At 37.7% G+C, this 27,971-nt stretch overlaps 1 protein-coding gene across 2 annotated transcripts in view; it reads left to right on the top strand.

Moving 5' to 3' along the window:
• CWC15 (CWC15 spliceosome associated protein homolog) overlaps positions 1 to 27,971 on the top strand; it is a 408,388-nt gene that overhangs the window by 344,474 nt on the left and 35,943 nt on the right. The gene's annotated exons all lie outside the window — the stretch shown is intronic.

Below are 27,971 nucleotides of genomic sequence, written 5' to 3'. Positions count from 1 at the left end.
TCTGATGATCTTGAGCATCTTCATATGCCTGTTTGCCATTTGTATGTCTTCCTCTGAGAAATGTCTGTTCAAATCTTTTGCCCATTTTGGATCAGATTATGAGATTTATTTCTATATTATTATTTGAGCTCCTTATATATTTTGGTTATTAATCTCTTGTCAGAAGGGTAGTTTGCAACTCTTCTCTCCCATTTTGTAGGTTGTCTCTTCACTTTGTTGATTGTTCCCTTTGCTGTACAGAAGCTTTTTAATGTGATGTGATTCTGTCTGTTTTTTTTACTTCAGTTGCCTGTGGTTGTGGGGTGTTGCTCTAGAAATGTTTGCCTAGACCCATATCCTAGAGAGTTTCCCTCAGTGTTTTCCTGTAGTGCTTTCATAGTTTGAGGTCTCAGATTTATGTCTTTAAACCATTTTGATTTTTTCATATGGTGAGAGAATAGTAGAGTTTTATTCTTCTGTATATGGATATCCAGTTTTCCCAGCACCATTTATTGAAGAGACTGTCTTTTCCCAAAGACAGAGGTGTTCTTGGCACCTCTGTTGAAAATGAGTTCACTGTAGGTGTGTGGATTTGTTTTTGGGTTCTCTGGTCTGCTCCATTGGTCTATATATCTGTTTTTATGTTAGTACCTGCTCTTTTGGTTACAATAGCTCTGTTGTATAATTTGAAGTCAGGTAATGTGATTCCTCCAGTATTGCTGTTTTGCTTAAGACAGCTTTAGCTGGGTCTCTTGTGATTCCATATAAATTTAAGTATTGTTTTTTTCTATTTCTGTGAAGAATGTCACTGGTATTTTGATAGGAATTACATTGAATCTATAGATTTCATTGGATAATATAGACATTTGAACAAAAATGATTTCTTCCAATCCATGAACTTGAATATCTTTGCAGTTTTGCGTGTGTGTGTCCTCTTCAGTTTCTTTCACCGGTATTTTCTGGTTTTTATTATGGAGATCTTTCACTTCTTTGGTTAATTCCTAGGTATTTAATTTTATCTGTGGCTATTGTGAGTGGGATTACTTTTGTGATTTCTTTTTTAGATTGTTCACTGTTGGCATATAAAAATGCTACTACTTATTTTTGTATGTGAGTATTGTATCCTGCAACATTACTTAATTTGTTTATCAGTTCCAATAGTCTTTTGGTGGAGTCTTTAGTTTTATCCAAGTGTAAGATTATGTCATCTGCAAACCAGGATAATTTGACTTCTTTCCAGTTTGGATGCCCTTTATTTCTCTTGGGTGATTGCTCTAGCTAGGACTTCCACTACTATGTTGCATAAGAGTAGTGAAAGTGGCATCCTTGTCATGTTTCAGATCTTACAGGAAAGCCTTTCAGTTCTTTCCATTCAGTATGACACTAGCTTAGGGTCTGTCATCTATGGCCTTCACTATGTTGAGGTATGCTCTTTCTATACCCAGGTTTTAAATAGTTTTTATCATGAAAGGATGTTGAATTTTATTAAATGCTTTTTCATCATTAGTTGAGATGATCAAAAGGTTTTTATTCTTCATTCTATTGATATGATGTATCACATTGATTGATTTACATATGTTGAACCATCCTTGCATCCCAGGGATAAATCCTACTTGGTCATGATTAATGATCTTTCTAATGGATTCTTGAATTCTGTTTCCTACTACTTTGTTAAGGATTTTTGCATGAATATTCATCAGAGATATTGGGCTGCAGTTTTCTTTTTTGATGTGTCTTTGTCTGGTTTTGGTATCAAGTTAATACTGTCCTCATAGAATGAGTTTGGAAATAATTCCTCTTCCTCTACTTTTCAGAATAGCTTTAGTAGGATTAGTATGACTTCCTCAAATGTTTGGTGGAATTCAGCAGTGAAGCCATCGAGTCCTCACCCTTACTTTACTGGGAGATCTTTTATTACAGCTTCGATCTCATTATTTGTTATTGGTCTACTCAGATTTTGGATTTCCTCCTGGTTCAATCTTGGTAGTCTGTATGTGTCTAGTGACCTATGCATTCCTTCTAGCTTTTCCAATTTATTGCCACATAGTTGCTCATAGTAATTACTAATGATACTTTGAGTTTCTGCAGTATCTGTTGCAATGTCTCCCTTTTCTGATTTTCTTAATTTGGATCTTCTGTCTTTTTTTTTCTTAGTCTGACTAAAGGTTTGTCCATTTCATTTAACTTTTGATACCACAACTTTTTGTTTCATTGATCTTTTGCATTGTTTTACTCATTTCAATTTCATTAATGTCTGCTGTGATCTTTATTATTTCTATTCTTCTACTAATTTTGGATTATATTTGTTCTTGCCTTTTTACTTCTATAAAATGCATCATTAGGTTGTTTATTTGAAGTTTTTTCTGTTTTTTATGTAGGCACTTATAGCTCTAAAATTCCATCTTAGTACTGCTTTTACTGTATCCTATAGGTTTTAGTATATGGTGTTTCCATTATGATTTATTTCAGGAAATTCTTCAGTTTTCTTCTTAATTTCTTCACTAACCCACTGGACATTAAGGAGCATATTGGTTCATTTCCATGTGTTTGTATAATTTCCAAAATTCCTCTGGTTATTGATTTCTAGTTTTGTTCCACTGTGGCCAGAGAAGATGGTTGGTATTATTTCAATTTTTTGTATGTTTTCGGATGAATTTTCTGACCTAATATATGGTCTGGTCTTGAGAATGATCCATATGCTGAGGAAAAGAATGTGCATTTTACAGCTGTTGGTTGAAATGTCCTGTTAATATCTATTTGGTAATAAGGCAGACTAAATCTGATGTAGAACCTTTTATTATACCATCTTGCTCTGCCAATTCCTCCAGTTTAAACAATTACATACACCCATGTAATCATCACTCTAAATGAGATGCAGAACATTCCCATATGCCCTGACATTCTCTCATGCCTGGAACTTTCCAGTCAATTCTTACTCGTACTAGAGGCAACCATGATCTAAGTTCTATGACCACAGCTTAGTTTGGCCTTTTTTTTTTTTTTTGGAGTGAATATAAAATGAATCATTCCTTTTCCGGTTCATTCCTTTTTATAACTGAATATTATTTTAATAAGCTATAGTTTTTCCACTCATCTGTTCAGACATGTGGATTATTTACAGTTCCTGATTTTTTATTGATTGGGTAAATACCTAGGAAGAAAAATAGCTATGGATAGATGAGAGCTCAAGTTTACAGAACATTGACAAACAGCTTTTCAAAGGAGCTATATAATGTTACATTCCCACAAGCAATGTATGTGAGGGTAATTTGCTCTGAACATGGTACAGTTCACTAGAACCAGAGTACATCATCCTAAGAAGTCCAGCAGTAAAACAGAATGGTCCATCATGCTAATGTCAACATGTTTGCTTCTTGCCCTTGTGACTTCTGGTATTCAAAGGGACATGTTTTCACCAGGGGTCACAACAATAATTCCATAAAATAAAAGCTGAAATTCTCATGTGGCCATTTCTATCTCCTCACATCTCTAAATAACCAAAGAAAAACTATAATTTCAGCAGGGGAAAACAGTGTTTATTTTCTCAAGGAAATTATGTTTTCAAAACACAATGAAACCTGAAATAAAGTTGCAGGTCAGGTTTGTTATGGAACAGACTCTGAGACTTCCGTATCAAGATCTTTCTTAATGAGTGTGCTTGGGTTCCATATCTGAGAAAAGGAGAGGAAGGAAGCATGTTTGAGCATAGGGAAAATTGGAGCTGTGGATTAGCCCGAAGATACTTTCAGTGGATCCTGCAGGGAGATCTGGAGCTCAAATGGCCCTTTAGTGATGTCCTAAGTTGAGCAGAAATGGCCAAGCTTTATGCTCCAGTAGTGAGCAATCATGGGATGTGGACCAAATTGGGAAGAGGCATGGCCTTGGGTGAGGCAGCTCTCTGCAACTGAAGGCTGTCTGCTTGCTGAATTCCAGGGCCAATGAGGCTTTTACCTATCACATAAAAGTTTCTTCCTTGCTCATGCAAGATGTACTGAGGGTCCAGCAGTTCTCTTGGGCTACTCCCTTCTAGTGAATGCAGTGTGCTTTCATCTTTGGTTCCACCATGTCACTATTAGCTTAAACCCCTTTTCAGCCAGGCATCTCAGTCCATCCTCCTGTATGCCTGGAGACCCTATGTTGTCCCTCCGCTTGAATTTTCCAAAGAATAAACTTCTTGTTATGTTAAGAAAGACAAAGTTGCCTGAATGAATGGGAGAGACAGGATGATAAGAGTTTTTCTGCTCTTTATTGAGAACTTTAGACAAGCACCAAGTTTTGATTACTCATGCTTCAAAATGTACAGCCTTCCTGAAATTCTGGATGGGAGTGGGGAAGTTAAGGAAGGGTGGTACTAAGGTGGGCAGTGGTTTGCTTCTCTGAATGTTTCCTTCTTCATCCAAACTGTCATTTTCAATGTTAAAAATATATTCTGAATTTTTCCATTTCTGTGTGCATTTGCAATACTAACAATTAAGTGTAAGCAACTGTCACTCTCACTTGTATTATAAATAGTCTAATTGCTTCTCCTACTCACACATTCTCCACAGAACAACTAAGCTGATTACTTAAATGTGTCGTTCACATCTTTTCCACTGCTGTTTTAATGCCTTCTCATTTCAAGTTGAAGGAACACCACATAATGCACCTGACATGAGACACAAGGCCCTCCATGCTCTGCCCCCTGCCTCTCTCCCTTCCTCTCTATGTCCCAAACACAAATAAGCTTCTTTTGTATTCCTGGAAACACAAACTCACCAAGTTCTATGTTAGGTCTGTTGTACTTGCTGGTCCCTGCAAGCAGGGAATTCTTCTCCAGACCTCCCCATTTTATAATTGGGTCCCCAAAGTCTCCTGCTCAGTGAATCCTTCTGAGACCGGCCACTCAGCCAGTCCCAGCTCATTCTGCTTTGTTGTCCAATCCTTCCTTAGTTTCTATACAGCACACATTCTTGATTGAAACCTTGTTCACTTATTTGGGGACAATATTGGGTTGAGTGAATGAGTTACCAGTGTGAAATATACAAATAACTTTGAAAAGGCAGTGGAGCCTGGGAGAGAAGATAGTCAGATGGCCCCTTCAGCCTAGGGCTGCTCATCTTTTCCAGCAATTTGGGTCCTGCTACTTAGCTGAGAACCAGGCTGGGCCTAAGGCCAGCCTCAAAGCATGACTGCAACCCAGTGCTCCCACCTGGCCAGACAGCCAGAACCCCAAAACCATGCGCTGAGCTCAGCATCACCACACAATGTAACCAGCCCATAAAATACATTTTGCCTTAAAAGTTTTCAACTAATTATGAAGAAAAATGCATGGAGAATAACCTCCTTTCCAAGTTGTTTGAAACTACAATATTAGAAGAAAGTCAGATGTTACGTTTTGGTGACTTTTAATTCATTTGTGAACAAATACTGGTGACATCACATTTTGAATACCTCAATGACTCAGAAAGATAATACTTTTTCTCTAACTCTATTGACCTAATTGGTCATAAGAGGCTAGTTTTGCTAGAAAGGGAGAGTTGGGGCAGGGGTAGGTAAGGGAAGAAGATTGAAGGGGAACCACATTGTGAATTCTTCAGAAGTGCAGCAGCCTCCATAGTTGTTCCAGCAATTGGGACGCTGGGATAGATGAGTTCCCAGTAAACCCAGGAAGACCTCGTTCTCAAAGACACTCATGTCCAATGGAAGAAATCTCAGCTGGTGACGCAGAAGTAGAAGTGTCAAGGTATTGAAAGGTCTGGGAGGATAAACAATATATGATGAATTTGGTAACGACCTTGGACTCCGCAGCACCCAGAATCCTCACCAGAGGGGCTAGCTCAGCACCAGGAGGCTCTTTAACTGTAACAGTCTGCAAATTTGCCCAAAGTTGTGAGATGTAAATTTGAGCAATATCAAGAAGCCATCACCGAGCAAAACAGCGACATATAAAAGCTGACCATGGGCTCAGGGGCAGGGTTCAGCAGCTCCTGGAATCCTTGGCAGGATGCTGGATCCTGGGCTCAGTAGTGCAGGCCTGTCCATCAATGCTCCATCTGTGGGCAGGGGCTGAGGCTCAGGGCCTGATACGTAGGGCCTGAAGCTATGTGCACTGTGACCATCAAGAGGCACCCCCTGGACAGAGCCTGGAGTATTGACTTTTTAGACCCTAGTTACAGACAGCAATGACAACCATATCTGTCAGTTGAGGGGTTCAGACCAGGGTTGACAGAGCTAGGGTGAGCAGTGGGTCCAGGCTAAAATCCTGGGCTGGGAAGTATCACTGCATGCTATATGGACCATGGGAACACCCGGCACAAGGGCGAGGCAATGGGTATCACAGCAGGAGGCCATAGGCTAAATGGGTCACGGCCCTGGTGATCTGGGTGGTGTCTCAGGCTAAGGTAGTCCTCTTGGGCACTTGGATCTTCCACCAGGTGGGCCTCTCCAGGCTGGCATGTGCCCTGGACTCCATGGGGTCTGCAAATGCCCCAGCTTGCCTGTGTTTCTACATCTCATAGCACTTGGGTTATAGGATGCCCACAATGGCTTGCCTGCCACTGCATTGAGACATCACTTTGTCTGAACTGATCTATCAATGGTAGCAAAATTCATGACCTCCTAGAAGTTGAAGCCGTGGTTGAAGCCAGCATGGTGGCCATAAAGAAACCATTTTAGAAGTTTAGCCTCCTCCTTGAATTTTCCCCACATTCAGCCTTATCAACTGTAACCACAACAAAATAAATTTTGTCCCTTCCCTTCCATTAATTATACTTCTAAAAATATTTTCAGTGGTTAATTGGGCTAATTCCATAAATTATTGGCTGAAGTGCCTCAGATACCTCACATGAATGAAAATGGTGGCTTGGAGTTAAAGTATCTCACTATTAGATAGATTATATTTGTATTTTGTTTATTTATTTTTATTTTATTTATTTATGTATTTATGTATGTATGTATGTATGTATTTATTTATTTTGAGATGGTGTCTTGCTCTGTCACCCAGGTTGGAGTGCAGTGGCATGATCTGGGTTCACTGCAACCTCCTCTTCCCAGGTTCAAGCGATTCTTCTGCCTCAGCCTTTCGAGTAGCTGGGATTACAGGCATGTGCCACCATGCCTGGGTAATTTTTGTATTTTTAGTAGAGATGGGGTTTTGCCATGTTGGTCAGGCTCGTCTTGAACTCCTGACCTCAGGTGATCCACTCGCCTGAGCCTCCCAAAGTGCTAGGATTACAGGCATGAGCCACCATGCCCAGCCTTGTATTTTATTTTAAGAAAGAATCCATTGCGGCCGGGCGTGGTGGCTCAAGCCTGTAATCCCAGCACTTTAGGAGGCCGAGACGGGCGGATCATGAGGTCAGGAGATCGAGACCATCCTGACCATCCTGGCTAACACAGTGAAACCCCGTCTCTACTAAAAAATAAATAAAATAAAATAAAATAAAATAAAATAAAATAAAATAAAATAAAATAAAATAAACTAGCCGGGCGAGGTGGCGGGCACCTGTAGTTCCAGCTACTCGGGACGCTGAGGCAGGAGAATGGCGTGAACGTGGGAGGCGGAGCTTGCAGTGAGCTGAGATCCGGCCACTGCACTCCAGCCTGGGCGACTGACGGAGACTCCGTCTCAAAAAAAAAAAAAAAAAAAGAAAGAATCCATTGCTTCCGGCCGGGCGCGGTGGCTCAAGCCTGTAATCCCAGCACTTTGGGAGGCCGAGACGGGCAGATCACGAGGTCAGGAGATCGAGACCATCCTGGCTAACACGGTGAAACCCCGTCTCTACTAAAAATACAAAAAACTAGCCGGGCGAGGTGGCGGGCGCCTGTAGTCCCAGCTACTCAGGAGGCTGAGGCAGGAGAATGGCGCAAACCCGGGAGGCGGAGCTTGCAGTGAGCTGAGATCCGGCCACTGCACTCCAGCCTGGGCTACAGAGCAAGACTCCGTCTCAAAAAAAAAAAAAAAAAAAGAATCCATTGCTTCCTTGTGGGTGTGTGTAAAACAAGACTGATTTGAATTTTATCAAATGGCTATCACCATTTATAAATGTGATCATATAACTTTTCTTCTGGATATATTTACTGGATAATTTATATTCCTAGATTTTCTTATTTTAAGCAATCCTTACCTTCCTGCAATAAACCCCATGTACTCATCATATGTTATTCTTCTAATATACTTAGATTCTCTTAGCTAATATTTAAGTTAAAATTTTTACATTGATGTTCATAAATAAGTTTTGTCCATCATTTCCTCTCATTTCCTCTCATTCTGCATGCAGTTCATCAGGATTTTCTATCAATAATGTGCTTATTTTAAAACATGAAATTTTTCTCATTTTAAAGGCCTACGTATGCTTAAACTGGAGATGTCACACAGTTCCTCTTTGAAATTGTCTAATCCTTGTCATTTTTGAATAGGTAGATCTTCTGCCATCTTTCCATATTTCATACACAGAAACATATATATCTTAAATGTTCTATTTAGTAATATATAGAAATGTATGTCTTAAATGTTCTATTTAGTAAGTTAATTTTTCAAAAAAATTCATATCATTGGAGCTTTTTGTTGACTTAGTATATTATTTTACAGTTAATCTGACTCATTAATTTCTGTGTATACGTATATCAATTCCTTCCTGCTACTTTCAGACTATCCTTTCCTAACTTGTACATCAGAAGCTTAATCCAGTTAATTTCATTCTTTGAATGTGATGCAGAAAATAATTAAGGCTGCAAATTTTTCTCAGCACTATTGTAAATGAATCTCATCTATTCCTTTATGTATTTTATTAAATTTTAGATCTAAAAACACTCCACTAATGCTATTGTGTCCCAAGCATTGGTATTCACAAATTGCATTTATTAACTCATAGAACTGTCAACTAAACACACGAGGTACATAATATCTCCATTTTACATTGAGGAAACCAGTCATAAAGTTAAGTAATTTTCAGGGTCACACAAGCTGGTAAGAGAAGCTGGAAATCAAAATCAGGCTGTCTTCCTCCAGAGTTTATTATGCATGTAATAGATATTTACTGTTTCATGGAAGTTTGGCTTTTTTGGTTTGTATTTCCCTCAAATCTGAGGTTCATTCAATAAAAAATGTTTAACCTACTAGGAAAAGGACCTGTACATTTTCTGACTCTAAAAATATTTCTAGTCTGAATGCATGATAATTCAGAATGCTTCATTTTAAAATTATTTTTTAAAGAAAATATTGATATTTTCTATTCACCCTAATATATGGTCATATTTTGTGATTCATTCTTTGGCACCTGAAGAGAGGGAGCATTTTCTATCATCGGGCATACCAATTCTACCTTATTGTTAATGTAGTTTAAGTTTTCCATATCCTTAGATTTCTCCATTTTTTTCTCTTTGGATGAGAAAGGTGACTGTAATAGTCCATTCTCACATTGCTCACATAAAGAAACACCTGAGACTGGATAACTTAAAAACAAAATAGGTTTAATTGGCTCCCAGTTCTGCAGGCTGTACAGGAAGCACAGGAGCTTCTGCTTCAGGGCAGGCCTCAGGAAACTTACAATCATGGCAAAAGGTAAAGGGAAAGCAGGCACATCTTACCTGGTTGGAGCAGGAGAATTACAGAGAGGGTGCAGGTGCTGCACAGTTTTAAACAACCAGATCTTCTGGGAACTCTACCACAACAACAGCACTGGGAGAATAGTGCTTAACTATTCATAAGAAACACCCCTGTGATCCAACCATCTGGAAAATAAGGGTGTGGTAAATACAAAACAAATAATAGCATTGATGGGATTATGTTAGAGGGGCACAGAAACCAATGCAAACAGTTCCCGGTGGCCAAATATCAAAGAAATTGAGCAACAAAATAACCGAAGTAGAATTGAATTATAATCCAAAGTATAAAATAAATATAAGTTCATGATGTTATAGCTAAATGATTAAATAAATTAACAAATTGAGGAGAAGAGACAAAACTCCTCTGCAAAATTCTAAATAAATTAATTAAAATGTTTCTCATTTTGAAAGTGTTATATAAACTTATATAAATAGAATAATGCTTTTTTGTATTTTAATGTATTTTCATGTGTTATTTCCCTCATCTATATTGTTCCGTGTACTGTACTTGGTCTTGTTGCCTTGCCATAATGTGTTCAATGGTATAAATGTTTCTGCTGTTGATGGGCATTTGGATTGTTTTCACTTGGGCCTTTTAAAAACAGTGTTACTCAGAACATGCTTAGACATGTATACTGGAGCTCATGTGTCCTCTTATCTATAAATGGATACCTTGTTGTACAATACAGTCAGCCCTCTGTAACCTCTGTGTTCAGTATCAGTGAATTCAACCAACTGTGGGTTGAAAATATTCAGAAAATGAGGAAAAAAACAATAAAAATAACAAATAAAAAACATTTCAGTGAACAACTACATAATATTTGCATTGTAATAAGAATTATAAGTAATCTAGAGATGATTTAAAGTCTATGGGAGGACATGCATAGGTTACATGCACATACTAAGTTATTTTATATAAGGGACTTGTACATCCTGAGAACACTCGGACCTAAAATTCACCCCCTTCACCCCCCAGAATATCAAGGGACAACTGTATGTGAATTCAAACTTTACAATGGTAAATTGTTTTTTTAACAGTTGTTACCAATTTACACACTTGCTAGCTGTGTATGAGGGTACTCATTGCTCTTCACTTTTGCAAATCTTTGGCAAATATCAGACTTTTTGGTTATAGCCAGTCAGGTGAGATTGTGGTGATGTCTCATTAAATTTGTATTTACTATCATTATACCCCTGAATTCCAGCCTGGGCGACAGAGTGAGACCCTGTAACTTTTTTTTTAAAAATGGTGACTCACACCTGTAATCCCAACATTTCAGGAGGTCATGATGGCCAGATTACTTGAGCCCAGTAGTTGGAGACCAACCTAGGCAACATGCAAAACCTCATCTCTATATAAAATAGAAAAGTCAGCTGGGTGTGGTAGTGCACGTCTGTAGTCCCAGCTACTTGGGAGGCTGAGGTGAGAGGATCACCTGAATCCAGAAGGTCGAGGTACAGTGAGCTGTGATCCTGATACTGCAGCCCAGCCTGGGCTGAGACCCAGAAAGAAAGAAAGAGAGAAAGGAAAGGAAAGGGAAAGGGAAAGAAAGAGAGAGAGAAAAGGAGAGAAGGAAGGAAGGAAGGAAGGAAGGAAGGAAGGAAGGAAGGAAGGAAGGAAGGAAGGAAGGAAGGAAGGAAGGAAGGGAGGGAGGGAGGGAGGGAGGGAGGGAGGGAGGGAGGGGGAGGGAGGAAGGAAGGAAAAGAAAGAGAAAGAGAAAGAAAGAAAGAGAGAGAGAGAAAGAAAAAAGAGAGAAGGAGAGAAGGAAGGAAGAAAGGAAGGGAAAGAAAGAGAAAGAGAAAGAGAGAGAGAAAGAAAGAAAAAAGAGAGAGAAGGAGAGAAGGAAGGAAGGAAAGAAAGAAGGAAGGAAGGAAGGAAGGATTTCATTTTCCTGATTACAAATGAGAGTGAGCATTTTTTTCATATGTTTATTGGCCAATGGGATATTCTCACTCATGAAGTGACTATTATGTATTTGTCCATTTCTCTACTGGGTTTGCTGTCTCTGTGCTAGCTCTTTATGTATACTGGATATTAGCTCTTTATTAGAGATGAGTAATACAATATCTGTTCACACTCCTTGGTTGGTCTTTTCTCTCCTTCTCCATATGTTTTGATGAACAGAAATCCCTCTTAATCTCTAATATCAAAACTGTTCTTTAAAATAGCTAACATACACGGTGGCTATAAAATGCCAAACACTGTTCAATTTACTCTGCACAGAATAACTCATTTAATCTTCATAATAACCTATAAGAAAAATGTTATCTCTGTTTTTCAGATGACAAAACCCAGTCATGGGGACATTAAGCAGTTTGTTCAAGGTGATAAAGCTAGCGAGTGTTAGAGTCAGAGATTTAAACAAGAATCTCCAAAATGATACCTAAAAAAAGGACAAATGACTTCTCCCTTACCAAACTGTGATAGTTGAGCTGAAATTAACAATACATCTAAGTACAGAACACAGAGGCCAGACATATGTGCATGTGCAGTTGACCCTTGAACAAGGAGAGGGTTAGGGACATTGAACTTCTGTGTAGTTGAAACTTCTTGAGTAACTTTTGACTTCCCTAAAAACTTAACTACTAATAGCCTATTGTTGACTGTAAGCCTTACTGATAATATAAATAGTTGATTAACACATATTTTGTATGTTACATGTATTATATACTGTATTTTTACAATAAAGTAAGCTAGAGAAAAGAAAATGTTTTTAAGAAAATCATAAGGAAGAGAAAATGCATTTAAAGTACTGTACTGTATTTCTGGATACCTTCAATTTACTTCATCTGTTTAGAAGATAAACAGTCTGTCTGAAATGGCTGGTAACGTCACTGCAGACCTCAGTCTACACTATGCATCAAGCAATGCAACTTTTTGTAATGTCATGACTTTTCTCTGCCTCTTGGGAATACTTCCAGGATCACTAGTGGTACTTCATATGGGTTTCACGGTGTTATTCAAACTTTATGATATTGTACTAAATATGAAAAATGCTCAGGAACCTGCAATTGACTGAGTATATTTGCTCATGTGTAGATTATTAGCGTCCCACAGCGTTTTAAGAGGATACGCGCAACACCGGAGCTCTCCTCGATAGTGACAGGATGTGGCTACAAAATTCTTACAGTAGTACAAGGGGTACTACAGTTAATTCTATGCAGTTATGATTTAATACTAAATCTTTACATTTGTTTACATTTATCTCACCTGAAATTGGCACCATGTATGATCTGTGTGTAAGTAAGTTTTGATAAATTTTAACTTTTAAAAACAGATTTGTGTATGTTTTACAGTAATAAATGATAACATACACATTATATACATGTATTTAATGCATTCATAACATACATAATTACTTTCATTTTTCAATAGTTCTAAACCACAAGATTTGTCTCACAGATTTTTCAAATTGTTCTGAATGTCCAAGATATTTACCAATATAGTTATTGAAAAAAATCCACGTATGAGTAGACACATGCAGTTCAAACCTATGTTGTTCAAGGCTCAACTGTGCAGGTGGGAATCTGTATATAATGAAAGTGCCATACCAATCCTGTGAAGAGGAATTAATTATTCAATAGGTGAAATGATAGTGGCCTTTTTGGGGGGAATAATAGAGCTCTACCTCACACTACTTAGATAAGTAAATTACTGATAGATTAAACACATGCTGTACAAAGGAAAACTTCAAGACTATTTGAAAATATATTGAAGAATGTGTTATCCATTCAAGGTAGGATAAAATGCCCTAAAGAAGAACCAAAAGCACAAACAATGATGGAAATGTCTGATATACTTAACCAATTTCGGTGTAATAATGACACAAAAAAATTAAGAGACAAGACACAGCATAGAATAGTTTTATCATACATAAAATAGACAATAAATGAGTTTCCTGAAAACTTCTAGAGATCAATAAACAAAACAAGAGTCAACCCAAAAGAAGTGAGCAAAGGCTTAGAACAGGCAACCTGAACAAAGGAAATCCAAATGGCCAGTAAATATGAGGAGATGTACAAGATCACTAGTAATTGAGAAAATGCAGTGATACTTTAAAAAGAAATCAATTTATATAAGAAAAAGGTGAAAGGATCTGACAATATAAAAATGGGCCAACATATGGGAAAACCAGAATGGTCACACTGCTCTAATGGAGATAGAAATTGTACACCAATATAGCTGTTCCTACAAAAATTGAAAATGAGTAGAAATATAACCAAGGAACTCAATTCTATGTACACAGCTGTTCAATAAAGCATTAAGGTAAGAAAGATGTGGAAATAATCTACTTCTCCATCAGCAGGGAAATAAAATGAAAAATTACACAGATCGATTGACTCAGCTGGAGTCACTAGGATCTATATATATAGCAATGTATTCAGAACTTGTAACATTAAGTTTTTAAATGGGGGGCGGGGAGGAGGAGAAGTTGGTAAAGCCACACCTGACATATTATCTTGGCTGTGTAAAATTATGTGTATAAACGTGAAGAATGTTCAGAGAACACAAGATTATTATTTCTCAGAAATGAAGTGAAGCCTAGCAATGGAGGTCACGGGAGAGGGCAAAGATGACTCTACACTTGCCTTTAGTTTTCATTATCAATGTTTCTTGATTTTCCAAAATAGAATACAGCATGGCAAAAGGTTAATATTGAACATGGGCAAACAGCTGAATATGGGCACCATCTGTCAAGAAGAGCAGTCCAAACTGAATGTGTCAAAATAAAGTAACATAGAATTCTAACTACAATTGCTTGAAGAAGCCCTCCACAACCACAAGCAACTTCCTGAATTTTCTAAAGGCTAATTTAGGAACTACTTTAGCTGTACCATTGCTTGCTTTTGTTTGGCAAAATAATGCAAAATACTGACAAAGTAGCTGAGTAGAAACAGGAGTGCAATAGGAGCAATATTTTCTAAAAATTCTCTACGTGCCTATGTTTCTTGTCTTCACAACTCAATATATATTTTTTAAATTTTAGGTGTCCCAGGGCATCTATCTGCCTGGAAAGAGACTGAGATGTCGCTGAAGGATAACAAGCAGATGTTCAATTCTAACATTCCAAATTAGAATGTGAGCTAAGCTATCAATCATCTGAGATTTTTCAGAACTTCTTTATTTCTCTCCATTTCCTTAGCCACAACCCAACATTATCACCTAATTTTAATTGCCAATTATTCGCCTCAATATAAGAGTGAGAAAGTCTCACTTTCCACTGGGGTGGGTGGAAGCAGGCATCCAGATGCTAACTTGATGGAGCTGACCCAAGAAACTGACACTTCTCCAACAGATTTCCAACCCAACCTCTGTTTAGCCTCACTTTTATTCCCAACTCCAGGAGTACCTGGTGTCACAAAATCTTCATTCCTTTTGGTTCTGCACTGGGGATTATGTTGCTCTCCAGCTTTTTTTCCCTGCCAACCTAGAATTTAGCTTTCCAGAGTTTCTTAAGATGGTTCCCACTTTTCCAGCTCCCCTATGTTGGCTCCTATTCAGTTTTCTCCAGTTTAAAACACATGCAATAAAACTTATAGATCTTAGGTCTCCACATCGGTGAGTTTTAACAATTATATAAACCCATGTAATCATTACCCAAAACAAGATGTAGGTCATTCCCACAGCCTGGAACTTTCCAGTTAATTCCCACCGTAGGTAATCATGTTCTAAATTCTATGACCACAGCTTAGGTTGGCTTATTTTTTAAATGAATATAAATGCAATTGTACAGTATGTTTTCCATTCGATCTGGTTTTTCTTTTTCCCAAATCATATGTTTGTAAGATCCATCTATCCTGTTGCATGTGCCAGAGTTCATTACTTTTTACTGCTGAATAATATTTTAATACGCTACAGTTTTTCTATTTACCTGTTCAAAGACATATGCATTTTTCATAGTTCTTGATTCTTATGAATTGGGTAGATAATTAGGGGAAGACCTTCTAGGCATAGATGTCTGCTTAGGTTTATGGAAGACTGACACACAGTTTTCAAAGCAGCTGTATGATGTCACATTTCCAGTCGCAATGCATGTGAGAGCCCATTGCTCTGGACGTAGGGCCGTTCCTCTCAGAGCCAGAGAGCGTGGTTCCAGTAAATCTGGGTGAAAAACTGGGAATGATCCATCATGCCTGCCAAAGGCAAAATGTTTGCTTTTTGTCTTTGTGACTTCGGGTGTTCAAAGGGACATATTTTCATTGGCAGCGGGGGAGGGTCACAGCAATAATTCCATAAATTGGAAGTTGAGATTCTCATGTGGCCATTTCTATCTCTTCACATCACTGAATAACCATGCAAAGAAGAACTATAATTTCAGCAGGGGGCATTGATCTTTATTCTCTCATGGAAATTATGTTCTTTGAAACACAAACAAACCTAAAGTACAGTTGCAGTCAGGTTCACTACAGAGCACACTCTAAGACTTCAGCACAAAGATCTTTCTTAAAGAGTGCCCTTAGGATCCATATCTGAGAAAGAAAGAGGAAGGAAGCAGTTTTGAGCTCAGGGAAAAGTTTATCTGTGGCTCAGGGCCAAAGATAGTCTCAGCGGATCCTGCAGGCAGCTCTGGAGCTCAAATGGCCCTTCCGGGGCGTCCTGAATTCAGCAGAGTTGGCCAAGCTTTATGCTGCAGCGCTGAGCAGTCACTGGATGTGGGCCAAACTGGGAAGAGGCATGGCCTTGAGTGAGGCAGCTCTCTGCAGCTGTAGGCTGCCTGCCTACTGCAGTACAGGGACAATGAGGCTTTTACCTATCGCATAAAAGTTTATTCCTTGGTCATGCAAGATGTACTGTGGGTGGAGCAGCTCTCTAGGGCTACTCCCTTCCACTGAATGCAGTGTGCCCTCATCTTGTGTTTGTTTCCACCATCTCAGTATTAGCTGAGTATTATTCCCCTTTTCAGCCAGGCCGCTCACTCTCATCCTCATTTGTGCCTGGAGTCCCTGAGTTCAGGCTCTCAGCTTCAATTTTCCTAAGAATAAACTTCCATCTCTTGTTACACTGGGAATGACAAAGCCACCTAACTGAATGAGAGAGACAGGAAGATGTGGGTTTTTCTGTTCTTTATTAAAAACTTTAGATAAGCACCAATTTTTTTTATTACTTTGGCCTTCAAATTTACAGGTGCTTCAAAATTGAGAGCCTTACTAAAAGTCTGTGGGGGCAATTAAGGAAGGCTAGTATTAAGGGGAGAGGTGGCTTGCTGTAATTTTAATTTACAAAATATATGTGAGTTTGTCCATTTCTGTGCATTTTCTTTTTTTGTTTTTTCTGAGACAGAGTCTTGCTCTGTCGCCCAGGTTGGAGTGCAGTGGCGTGATCTCAGCATGGCCATATTCATTTCTTTAACTGATATTTGACTATTTAGTATGTGTAACATCCTACCAGGGCCAGGGAAGTAATGGTAAACAAGGTAGATGTAGTTTCTTCCATCATGCAGTGTCACAGAAGATCTAGATGTACACATGTATGCAGTACACGTCAGAATATTAATAATTTTTAAGTGCTATGAAGAAAAGGATTATTCATTCCCTGTGTTCTGTGTTAGTATCTGCAAATAGATGAATGGTTGAATTGAACTCATGTCAGCCATTTTTGTTGTCATTTATCTGGTACCAGACATAGTGCTAGTATCACAGGTTAATGTTTGAAAATGGATAAATTCTGCTAGTGATACATCTTTTTCTATGATATAAAGAAGCTAAGTATATCGGGGTATTAATAAACATGAAAGGGATTGCATTATGAGGAAACATGTTTCTAAAATTATGAAATGGGCTTCATTTACAAAATGTTGATATAAAACAGTTCAAAATTGCTCACTTTGGTGGGATATGATGGCTTATATCTGTAATCCCTGAATTTGGGGAGGCTGATGCAGGAGGATTGCTACATAGTGAGACTCCATTTCTACAAATTTTAAAAATTAGCTGGGTGTGATGGGAGTAGTCCCAGCTACTCAGGAGGCTGAGGTGGGAGGATCACTTGAGCCCAGGAAGTTGAGGCTACAGTGAGCTATGATTGTGTCACTGTACTCTAGCCTGGGTTGACAGAGCAAGATGCCCCCCCAAAAAAAAGAAAGAAAGAAAAAAATAAAAAACAACTCACTAAGTTGTCACTAGAAACTAAAGTTACTAAGAGTTAAAATTCTGATTAACATTGGGAAGCCAAGGCGGGTGGAGCACTTGAGGTCAGGAGTTCAAGACCAGCCTGGCCAACATGGTGAAACCCTGTCTCTATTAAGAATACAGAAAAAAAAAAAATTAGCTGGGCATGGTGGCACATGCCTGTAATCCCAGCTACTTGGGCAGCTGAGGCAGGAAAATCGCTTGAACTCAGGAGGCGGAGGTTGCAGTGAGCCGAAACTGCATCACTGCACTCCAGCCTGGGTGAGAGAGTGAGATTCTGTCTCAAAAAAAAATATATATATATAAATATATATATATAAATTATATATATATATATATATATATAAACTAACATATGGTAATTAGAACTAGAAATAATAATTCCTTATTTGAAGAAAGTAAGACATGTTTTTGGTAAGTGAAGCTATAAGTCATAAAAGATGTGTTCTTGTCAAGGAAAAGAGTAATTATGTCTAGTTTGGAAGTTGTTTAAAGCTGATTTCAGAATGAATAAAGGAAGGAAGGAAAGATATAGATAAAATCGATGCATAAGAAAGCTGGAGAAGATGAATCTTGTGAAAGGAATTTTATAAGTAATCAAGCTGGCTACAATTAGAAGGGAATTATTTATAAGTTTTTCTAATAATTGAGCATTATCATCAAAAGTACATCAGTGAAAAACTGGAATTTGGTCCCTGTGTTAAAGTTTTCATCAGCATATTGAGCTGCTCTAAATAAAAAATTGTGAGAGGTTTCATTTACATTTTGGGAAACTGGCCTAGGTAAACAAAAATTCTACGTTTACCAAGATAATTTCTTCTGATTCATGTTATTTGGTTTTCAGTCACTTAAGAAGACAGTTTTCTTTTAACAGAGCTGAGATTTTTCTGCGACTGTATAGCCTTCTGTATTTGTCTTTGAAATATTTTGTAATTTTTGTTAAAAAAATGACTAGTATTATTCACAGTGACCTGTGTCTTCATTTTTATCAAGTGTTTTAAACTTTGATATTTTTGACAAACTTCCCAAAATTAAATTTTTAATTATAAGTCTTTCGACTTTGAATTGACTTTGTTGCATTCCAGAAGGGCCCCTGAAATATCTGAAAGGGATATATTAAACTAATTAGGATTATTTGATATATTAAACTGTATGGAAAGCATTTTCAAATAGTAAGTGATGCTAGACCTTCTTTGAGCTATATTTGTATGGATGTGTTATTCATATGTATTTCAGAAATAGTATAAAATTTATATAAATCTGATCATCCTGGTGTAATGCTGTCCATCATAATTCCAGTTATTATCTTAAGATGTTGTATACAACAGAAGTAATGGAATTTCCATGTCAATTGCATCATGATTGTAATGAACTCTCATCAGATCTTTATGGACATTTCAAGTCTTGTCATGCACAAATGGTTACTTATTTACTATGGCCTGAAGTGTTTCATCTTCAGGGAATTTTGTGGAAAGAATTCTGACAAGTACAGAATTCCGGTAACTTCGAAAATATGCCATGGCACTAGGTAAGAATTCCAGGAACTTTTATGAACAAACTAAGTGTTTCATAAGATTGCTAGTCGAATACGAGGCAGAACAGAAGTTGATTGAAACCAGGGAAATACTTTAACAGATTTTCATGCTGGGTCAGCCAGTGCTGAAATTATAAAGATATGCAATTTGAATGAACTTCTTAAGACAGATTCAAATCAAATTGCCTGTAGTAGCCTGTTTAATGGACAGTGCTATGTACCTGAGTTGGAGGAACAAGACTGATATTTGAAGGGAAGTAAAATCAATGTAAATTCAATGTGTATGGACTCATGGAGGGCCTGGACAGCCACCTGGTCTTTCCCAGGTCTTTAAAGTTTCCATTGCTGAAGGTTCTGCCCTCCATAACCCATCATGGAGCAGACAAAATAATACAAATTTTTAAAAGTATTGGCATGGTGACTCTTCTAAAATTGCTAAAATTGTTTATAACCAGTGTTTGGTTGTCAAGCCCATAATCCTAGGGAGACAATCAAAACTTCAGGTGGCATACTCCTGCTATCTGATGAACCACTTGAACATTTACAGAGAAATTTTGATTGCTAGTTTTAATGAAATATGAATATGTTCTTCCAGTAGTCTGTGTTCCAGTTTTGTAGAAGTTTCCGTATGCAGAAGGGCGAATACTAGAGCAGTAGGTGAAAGGTCATTTAAAAATGTGTTTCCTGGCCAGGTGCAGTGGCTCATGCCTATAATCTCAGCAATTTAGGAGACCCAGGCAAGCGGATCACGAGGTCAGGAGATAGAGACCATCTTGGCTAACACAGTGAAACCCTGTCTCTACTAAAAATACAGAAAATCAGCCAGGCATGGTGGCACACACCTGTAATCCAGCTACTTGGGAGCCTGAGAGAGGAGAATCGCTTGAACCCAGGAGGCGGAGGTTGCAGTGAGCCGAGATCATGCCACTGCACTCCAGCCTGGGTGACAGAGCAAGACTCTGTCTCAAAAAAAAAAAAAATGTATTTACTTTATGTGGCATTCTTGGAGGGGTCTCCAGTGATGGAGGTGTTTGTTTTACTGGACAAAAGTTGTGGGACGGTTAAATAAGGTATTACAAACATAATGGCAGTTAAGAGAATCAACTGATGAAGTTAACTGAATCAATGGAAGTTAACTGAATCAGTTGACTGAATCAATTGGATTACTTTGGCCAAAGGCACTCTTATTGGCTTTAATAGCGATCAGACCCACTCCACTGGAAAGCATGGATTGGTCCTTTGTGGAATGGTTGCTGGAGGGCCTATGCACTAGTGATGAAACTTCACTTCATATATCTTCAATTCTCTTAAACTCTCATATGAGTAAATACTGCAAGGTTTCAATACATTGTCCCAAAGAATATTTTCACCAGGTAAAGCAAGCCCTTCATGACTTATCAACTGAAGATAATTAGATCTTTCATGATCTAGAAATCTGATTACTGGGTCTTCTGGAAATGATATCAGAAAAGGACTTCTTTTGAACCACATTGGAGGGAATTATGCCAGATTCTTCTCATTGCCCACACTACTGTGGATCTTTGTTGCCTCAAGTCTTTGGTCTTCATCTCACAACTCAGGAGAATCCTTCCAGACTTCTTGAACTGTATACTTGTTGGAGACTTTAAGGTAAAGCTGACTAGGGACAAGCTTCCCCAGAAGTAGACAGCATCTTAGATGTGAACAGCCTTTCCCAAAATGCAAGAACAAGACTAATCATAATGAGACTCTTACCTTTCTTATCTTTGCTATGGCTACCTCTTTCCCTGCATAGGATAATACTGTAATCAGACTTCGAGACTCACTTGTTCTCATTCTGTTTTAATTTAACCAAGTCATGGGATGCTAGAATACCTACTAGCTGAACAAGGAGGATTTTAACTAGTCACTAATACTTTTTGTTGCATGTGAATAAATACATTGAGCATTGTAGGGACTCAGTTACCAAAATTATCAATGAACAGGCTATTAAGCTAAAATGAATAGACTAATCTGGTTCATTCTTTGGGTAATCCATTTGAATTGACTTGGTTCATGAGGACCCTGGCTAAGGCGCATACTTCAAATTCTTGGTATTATTCTCCTAAAAGTCATAATAGTCTCCCTCATGAACGGTATTTTCTCAAAAAGTCTCAAATGTCTACACGCAGCCATCTGATGAATGCTAAATGGTTTCCCTTCAGCCTGAAATGACAAAAACTTAAATAAATGTATGATTATGGGGACACCATAACCTATGAATGACATGTTGAGACCAGAAACCCAACACAATGGTGACTGAGAGTAGCACCAATTTCCCTAATTTTGGTCACACTTTAGTTGCTAAGAGCATGACCAAAAGAGGGTAATTGTTAAGCAAAATTGTAAAAGGCCATTGATTTAGACTTGGCTCCTGCACTCAGCTCAACAGTCCAAAGCAATATAGAGTTTAATCATAGTCGCTGTACTTCAATTAATTGCAGGAGGTTCTGTAACCAATAAACCAATGAAGCTGTGACTAATTAAGTTGTCCCTAGACCTCAATACCATTTTTTATAAATGCTGCCGGATCACCTTGTTGGATAGAGTACCCTGAACCTGTTTTGGCTCTGGGGACTGCCTGACTCAAGGGTTGTTTTTTGCTTTGTTCAAATAAACTATGTTAAATGTAAAAGTCTAAGGCTTTTTCCTTTTAACACCTGGTAGTGGGATTGCTGGCAGTTCTATTTATTAAAATTTTTTATCTATATTTAAGATATACAACATGCTTCTACAGAACATATAGGTAGCAAAAAGGTTACGACAGTGAAGCAAATCAACATATCCATCATCTCACATGCCCATTGTTTCATTGTTTTGTGTCTTTGTGACTAGAGTAGTTGAAATATATTCATTTAGCATTAATCTAGTACTATTTATTTATTTATTTTGCAGGGAGGGGAGCTCAATTATGTTGCCCAAGCAGGTCTTGAACTCCTGGGCTCAAACGATCCTTCTGCCTTGACCTCCCAAAGTGCTGGGATTACAGGCATGTGCAACCACATCTGGCAAGACAATTTTATTACCTATAATCTTCATGTGGTACATGAAATCTCTCAACCTGTTCATCCTATATCTATGTTATCTTTTATCCTCTGACCATTTCCTCATTTTTCCTCCATCCCACACTCCTGCTGTTGGTAACCACTATTTTATTCTCTATCTCTGTATATTTGAATTTTTCTCTTTTCTTTTTCTAACATTCCACAAATGAGATCATGCAATATTTTTCTTTCTGTGTCTGGCTTATGTCACTTAGTATAACATCCTCCAGGCTCATCCACATTGTGGCAAATGGCAAGATTTTGTTCATTTTTAGGACTGAAAAATATTCCATTGTGTATATGTATCAGGATTTCTTGGCTGAGCATGTGGCTCACACCTGTAACCCCAGCACTTTGGTAGGCTGAGGCAGGCCGATCACTTGAGGTCAGAAGTTCCAGACCAGCCTGGCCAACATGGTGAAACCCCGTCTCTACTAAAAATAGAAAAATTAACTGGGCATGGTGGCACATGCCTATAATCCCAGCTACTCAGGAGGCTGAGGCTGGAGGATCCCTTGAGCATGGGAAGCAGAGGTTGCAGTGAGCTGAGATGGTGACACTGCACTCCAGCCAGGGTGACAGAGCGAGACTCCATCTCAAAAAATAAATAAATAAAAATTTAAAAAACTTTATCCATTCATCAGTTGACAGACAGGCTGTTTCTGTATCTTGGCTACTGTGAATAGTACTGCAATGAACATAGAAATGCAGATATCTTTACAAGGTAATGATTTCATTTACCTTGGGTATATGCCCAGGAGAGGGATTCATGGGTCATATGATAGGTTTATTTTTAATTTCTTTTGGAAATCTTCATACTTTTCGTGTAATGACTGTACCAATCTATATTCCCACCAACAGTGTATAAAAGTTCCCTTTTCTCCATACCGTTGTCAACATTTGCTGTCTTTTTTGACTTTTTGATAATAGCCATCCTAACAGGTGTGAAGTGGTATCTCAAAGTAGTTTGATTTGCATTTCCCTGATTAATGATGCTGGGCACCTTTTAATATACTTGTTGGCTATTTTAATGTTTTCTTTGAACAAACATCTATTCAGGTCTTACATGTGCACATTTATAGCAGCACAAATTGCAGTTGCAATGTGGAACCAACCCAAATGCCCATCAATCAATAAGTGGATAAACAAATGGTGGTATATATATACATAACGGAATACTACTCACCCATAAAAAGGAATGAGTTAACAGCATTCACAACAACCTGGATGGGATTAGAGACTATTATTCTAAGTGAATAACTCAGGAATGGGAAACCAAGCATCATATGTTCTCACTCATAAGTGAGAGCTAAGCTGTGAGAATGCAAAGGCACAAGAATGACACAATGGATGTTGGGGACTCAAGGGGAAAGGGTGGGAAGGGGGTGAGGAATAAAAGACTACAAATTGGGTGCAGTGTATACTGCTTGAGTGATGGGTGCACCAAAATCTCACAAATCACCACTAAAGAACTTACTCATGTAACCAACCACCACCTGTTCCCCAATTACCTATGGAAATTAAAAATTTAAAAATATAAATAAATCAAATAAAAAATCTGCACCACACCAAAAAAGGACGTTTTTTTCCCTGTTTTCTTCTAGTAGTTTTACAGCTTCTGGTATTATGTTTTAATTCTTTTAACTATTTAGGGTTGATATTTGTATATGGTGTGAGATGAGGATTTAATTTCATTCTTCCCCATGTGGATTATCCAGTTTTCCTAGAATCATTTACTGAAGAGATTGTCCTTTCCCCATTGTGTGTTCTTGGTATTTTTAACAAAGATCAAGTGACCATAAATGCATGGGTTTACTTCTTGGCTCATTATGCTGTTCCACTGGTCTATGTGTCTGTTTATATGCCACTGCCATGCTTTGATACTACAGATTTGTAGTAGACTTTGCAGTAAGGTACTGTGATGCCTCCAGCTTTGTGTTTTTTGGCTCCAGATTTCTTTGGCTATTTGGAGTCTTTTGTGTTTCCATGCAAATGTAAAGATGTATTTCTCTATTTCTATAAAAAATGCCACTGTAATTTTGATAGGGATTGCATTGAATCCATAGATTACTTGGTTAATATAGAACTTTTAACAATATTAATTTTTCTAACATATGAAAACAGGATACGTTTCCATTAATTTGTGTTCTTTAATTTCTTCAATGTTTTACAGTTTTCACTGTCTAGATCTTTTTCCTCCTTAAATTTATTCCTAGTTATGTTTTTTTTTTTTTTTTTTTTTTGAGACGGAGTCTCGCTCTGTCACCCAGGCTGGAGTGCAGTGGCCGGATCTCAGCTCACTGCAAGCTCCGCCTCCCGGGTTTAATTCTCCGGCCTCAGCCTCCCGAGTAGCTGGGACTACAGGCGCCCGCCACCTCGCCCGGCTAGTTTTTTGTATTTCTTAATAGAGACGGGGTTTCACCGTGTTCCAGGATGGTCTCGATCTTGACCTCGTGATCCTCTCGGCCTCCCAAAGTGCTGGGATTACAGGCTTGAGCCACCGCGCCCGGCCTCCTAGTTATGTTTTAGTCTTTAATGCTATTGTAAATGAAATTGTTTCTTTTTTTGCATTGTTGGTTCTAAGTGTGTAGAAATGCTACTGATTTTTGTATGTTGATTTTGGTAAGATCCAACAGATACAATTTCATTACTTCCTTTCCAGTCTGGATGCCTTTTCTTTCTTTTTTAACTAAGAATTGGTAAGAGTGGGAATCCTTGTCTTGTTCCTTATCTTATAGAAAAAGCTTTTAGCTTTTCACCTTTGAGTATGATATGAGCTTGGACTTACCATATATTATTAACTGTAATGGATTAAATTCCCCAATGAATAGACACTGAGTGGCTAAATAGGTTTTAAACAAATGAGATCCAATTATATGCTGCCTACAAGAGACTCACTTTACCTTTAAGGATCTACATAGGCTGAAAGTGCAGAGGCTTTACCTTTAAGGATCTACATAGGCTGAAAGTGCAGAGATGAAGAAAAGATACTCCATGCAAGCAGTAACTAAAAGAGAGCAGAGGTAGCTACACTTACATCAGATAAAATAGAACTTAAGAAAACTATCACAAGAGACAAAGAAGGTCATTATATAATGACAAAGTAGTCAATTCATCAGGAAAATATAACAGTTGTAAATACATGTGTGCCCAATATCAGAGCACCTACTTTATATATATATATACATATATAAAGCAAATATTAACAGAACTGAGGGATATAACAATTGTACATATATATGCACCCAACATCAGAGCACCTACTTTATATATATAAAGCAAATATATGTATATATGCATATATATAGCAACACAATAATATATATATCCCGCAGTTCTTTTAATATTTACTATTTATACATACATATGTGTATATACATGTATATAGCAATACAATAATAATATTAGGGGACTTAATTACCCCAATTTCAACCAAAGATATATCACCCAAACATAATCAATAAGGAAGCAGAGGACCTGAACAGCACTATAGACCAAATGGACCTGTCAAACATATACAAAACATTTCATCTAACAGCAAGGAACATTTTCCAGGATAGATCACGTTAGGCCACATAACAAATCTTAACAAATGTAAGAAGATTAAATCATGTCAAGCATCTTTTCTGACCACAATGATATAAACTTAGAAAGAAGTAACAGAAAGAAAATTGGAAATTTTAAAATTATGTGAAAATTAAACAACACAGTCTTGAACAGGTCAAAGAATAAATCAAAGGAAATTCAAAAAATATCTTGAGAGAAATGAAAATGAACATATACAAAACTTAGGAGTTACAGCAAAAGCAGTTCTAAGAGAGAAGCTTAATTGATAAACACCTACATTAGGAAAAGTGCAAGATCTCTAATAATCTAATGTTATACCTCAAGGAACTAGGAAAAAAAAACTAAGCTTAAAGTCATCAGATTAAAAAACTAATAAAGATCAGAGCAGAAGTAAATGAAATAAAGACTAGAAAATCAATAGAAAAGATCAATGAAATTAAGAGCTGGTTTTTTTAAAAGACAACACAATTGACAAACCTTCAGTCAGATACAGAAAAAAAGAGAGAAGAGGCAAAAATGAAATTATAAATAAGGGTCATTACAACTGACACCACAGAAATACAAAGGATAATACACTACCATGAACAATGATATAACAAATTGGGTAACTTAGAAGAAATGCATAAATTCCTAGAAACATACAACCTATTAAAACTGAATCATGAAGACACAAAATATGTGAACAGACCAATAACTAATAAGTAAATTAAATGAGTAATAAAAAAGTTTCCTATTGAATAAAAGCATATTACCTAATGTCTTCAATGATAACTTCTTCCTAAGTTTTAAAGAATAATTAAGAAAAATTCTCCTCAAACACTTCCAAACAATTTAAGAGAATACTTTCAAACTCATTTTATAAGACCAGCACCACCACGATATCAAAGCCAGACAAGGATGCAACAAGAAAAGAAAATCACAGGCTAATATTCCTGATGAACATAGATGCAATAATGCCAAACTGAATTTCACAGAACATTAAATGAATCAACATATGCAAATCAATGTGATATACTATATGTTAATTGATACACTATATGATACACAGTGTGCTACACTATATATTATATTGGGATCATATGATCACAATACATGCAGAAAAAGCATTTGACAAAATTCAACACTTTTTCATGATTAAAAACTGTCAACATATTAGGTATTAAAAAAGCACCTCAATGTGATAAAAGCCATTTACAAGTTAACTTGTGTACATTTTGAATATGGAAACAGAAGTCTAAGTAACCATCACTGTCACTTGTATTATTACTTAGATGGCCTAACTGCTTCTCTTGTCTATACATTCTCCACAGAACTAAGCTGATTATTTAATGTGTAAGTCACATTTTATCAACTGCTGTTTTAAACTTCCAGTGCCTTCTCAAGTTGAAGAATATCAAATAAAGTATTTAACGTGAGACACAAGGCCCTACCTGCTTTGCCCCCGCCTCTCTCCTTCCTCTCTATGCCCCAGAAACAAATGAGCTTATCTTGCATTCCTGGAAAAACAAGATCCCCAAGTTCCAAGGTAGGTCTATTGCACTTACTGTTCCCTACAGGTGGAAAACTCTGCTCTGGATCTTCTCATTTTGTCAATTGGGTCTCAGAAAGGTCTCCACCTCTGTGAAGCCTTCTGGGACCAGCAACTGGGCCAGCACCTACTCATTCTGCTCTGCCATTCAATTCTGCTTTAATTTCTACACAGTACACATTACTAGTTGAAATGGTCTTGTTCACTTGTTTGGAGACTTGTTTACTGGGCTGAGTAGGTGAGTTACCAGTGTGAAATATACACACAGCTTTGAAAAGGCAGTGGAGCCTGTGAGAAAAACTAGTTAGATAATGGTACTTTTATCTTAGGGCTGCTCATCTTTCCCAGAAACTTGGGTCCTGCTATTTAGCTAAGCACCAGGTTGACCCTATCAAGCCATCTTACATGGTTTGGGTTTGTGTCCCAACAAAATCACATGTCAAATTGTAATCCCCAGTGCTGGAGGTGAGGCCTGGTTGGAGGTACATGGATCATGGGATTGGGTTTCTCATGAATGGTTTAGCATCATCCCTCTTGGTACTATCCTTGCAATAGTGAGTGAGGTCTCATGAGATCTGGTCATTTA

Source organism: Macaca thibetana, chromosome 14 (assembly GCF_024542745.1).
Source record: "Macaca thibetana thibetana isolate TM-01 chromosome 14, ASM2454274v1, whole genome shotgun sequence".
NCBI lineage: Eukaryota > Metazoa > Chordata > Mammalia > Primates > Cercopithecidae > Macaca > Macaca thibetana.
This window is presented reverse-complemented; position numbering and strand designations above follow the sequence as displayed.